Below are 2,835 nucleotides of genomic sequence, written 5' to 3'. Positions count from 1 at the left end.
AAGGCCCTTCGTAAGCGGTCCCACATCGTAATACGATAGCGTTAGCTTGCCCTCGAGGGTTGAGTTGAGGTTGTCCATGGAATTGTCCTCCAGGTGTAGTTTGCGAGGCTTGGTTTTGTGCTACCTGTGAGATTTGGGTTTCAAGCATCTTATTGTGAGTAACTATCTGATCAACCTTAGTCCCTAATTGCGTTATTAGTTCGTTTACGTGAATGTTTTGGTTTAGGAATTCTTTATTTTGCTGAGTCTGGCCTGATATAAAGTTCTCCATGATCTTCTCAAGGTTAGGCTTCCGGGGCACAACTTGCATAGGTTGATTTCGTTTTTGGGCTTGAAAACCTTGTGGTCTTTGAGGTGCAAGATTTTGGATAGGGTTTTGGTTTTTATAAGAAAAATTCGGGTGATTCTTCCATCCAGGGTTGTAAGTGTTTGAAAATGGGTTTCCTTGGGCGTAATTCACTTGGTCGGTGTTTAGGTCGTTTAAAAGGTTACATTCCGCCGATTCGTGTCCTCTAGATCCTCAAAGTTCACACTCTGTGTGGACTACCACTGCGGTGTTAGAGTTTGTAGAAATCTGTTCGACCTTAAGGGCTAAAGCGTCCATTTTCGCTTGCATCATGTCCATAAAACTTATCTCATGTATTCCACCTTGGGTCTCCTTTTTCTCTACTGATGCTCGTTCAGTACCCCATTGGTAATGGTTTTGGGCCATATCCTCAATTAGGTCACAAGCTTCAGGGTAAGGTTTGTTCATCAGCGCGCCACCAGCGGCAGCGTCGATGCTCGTTTTTGTGTTATAATGGAGTCCATTGTAGAAGGTATGAACGACCAGCCATTGTTCTAGGCCATGGTGTGGACAGACTCTTAACAACTCCTTGTATCTCTCCCAAGATTCAAAAGTGATTCTCCTTGGTTTTGAGTAAATCTAGTTATTTGGTTTCGAAGAATAACAGTCTTACCAGGGGGAAAATATCTAGCAAGGAATAGTCTCCTAAGGTCTTCTTAGGTAGTTATTGAGTTAGCGGGAAGTGAATCTAACCACGACCGTGCTCTATCTCTGAGGGAGAAAGGAAATAATCTTAAACGAATCACATCAGGTGAAGCACCGTTGGATTTAAAGGTGTCGGCCAGTTGGATAAAGACTTTTAAATGTTGATTTGGGTTCTCAGTAGTGAGACCCGCAAATTAGTTCTGTTGTACTACTTGCAGTAAAGATGGTTTTAGTTTGAAATTGTTGGCAGGAATGAGGGGGTTTACTATACTAGAACTAGGTTTCTCGTTAGAGGGTTGGGCAAATTCCTTAAGAGGTCTCCGGTCGCGATTCCCAGCCATAACTTTCTTAATTCAGACGAGTAAGAGGCGTGTACGAGTGTAACGTTCGGGTTTCGCTAAAGGATCTACTAAATTTCTGGTACTATGGGTTCTTCGCATTTACTAGCTAATAATGCCTTAGTCTGGACGGTGTAACAACAAGGTACGAAATTTGATCCCCGACAACGGTGCCAAAAACTTGATCGCTCTATTCGCAAGTGCACGAATCGCGTCAGAGTAATATAAGATTATCGGTCCCACAGAGACCAAATCTTCAATCTATCGATTACTATTGTTACGATGTTTATCTAAGGCGGTACAAATGACATATTGATGTCGCAAAATAACAGTAAATAAAGAAAATGATAAATACGGTGCAAATAAAGATAGGATTGAATGTATTTCATGTCAGTTAAACGATGCTTCGATTGTCTAAATAGAACTACTTATGGGGCAATATTTTCTACTCTTGAAAATAATCCATTTAACAGGAATTGTCGCTTTCGCGTATTCAAAACTGAGTTTACCCTTAAATTAAGGCCTTTTATTGTCACTTATAATAGGTGCGCAGAATGCTAAAGTAGTAAACCTATTTTTAAGAAATAAGACTCGTAAGCTTAGTTGAAAAGTGATTTTAATTTGGAAAGTTTATCCAAGGAGTTTCCTGATTTTAAATCTATCAACGCGTCCGAAAACAGTTTCAAAAATCATTTTTCCTTAAAGTGATAAAAATTCCTAGTTAACTAAGCCAGGGTTCTTTCGCACTCCTTGACTAGTTAAAATTAACCAAGTTTGTTTCGGAAAACTCGAATTAAAAATCAAAACAGCCCCTAAAGCATTTCTACATATGCAATATGTGAAAAATCTCTTTAACCGCGATCCTTACATTCTAACTTTTGAAAGATTTAGCCAGACATGGTAATACAAACATATACAATGATATTGAACATGATGAAAAGAAGTATAGAATGTAAGGCGTGAAGAACAAGTAAAGTGTGTAAAACAATTAAAACGAGCAATAAAGATAATGGCGAGAAAATTAAATAAAATAAAGACAATGGCAGAAAATTAAATAAAGTAAAGCATGACAAGGAATTAAATAAAGTAAAGCATGGCAAGTAATTAAATAAAGTAAGGCATGGCAAGTAAAATAAAAAGGCGATTAAATTAGAACCTGCTCCAAACGGAAGCTTTAAATCTGGTACAAGGAAGTAAATAAACCTTTGACTTTGAAAATAAAGATGACGGAAAAATCAAAATGCTCCAACTCAATTACACAAAGGTGCGATAACCCCTCGATGTGACGGATTACCGCTTTTACAGATGATAATATAGTCTTAGTGTTTAAAACTAAGTTGGATGCTTTGGAAGTGAACTAGAAGAACCTATTTATAGAGGAACTCAACAACATGCAAAGACCAGGATGCCCTTCAACTTTTATTTAGTGGGAATGTGGAATTCAAAGGTGGCGCCCACCACCCCTCCATGGCGCCCGCCATGTGAGTAAATGGGGAAGTTCATGGG

At 38.8% G+C, this 2,835-nt stretch overlaps 1 non-coding gene across 1 annotated transcript; it reads left to right on the top strand.

The window, feature by feature from the left end:
• The first annotated feature begins 842 nt into the window (after positions 1–842).
• LOC127124087 (small nucleolar RNA R71) lies at positions 843–948 on the top strand. Its single transcript, XR_007803725.1, has one exon. It is a non-coding gene; the product is annotated as a small nucleolar RNA R71 (small nucleolar RNA).
• Positions 949–2,835: the final 1,887 nt, after the last annotated feature.

Source organism: Lathyrus oleraceus, chromosome 2 (assembly GCF_024323335.1).
Source record: "Lathyrus oleraceus cultivar Zhongwan6 chromosome 2, CAAS_Psat_ZW6_1.0, whole genome shotgun sequence".
NCBI lineage: Eukaryota > Viridiplantae > Streptophyta > Magnoliopsida > Fabales > Fabaceae > Lathyrus > Lathyrus oleraceus.
Note: the sequence above shows the minus strand (reverse complement) of the source record. Positions and strands in the feature narration are given on the sequence as shown.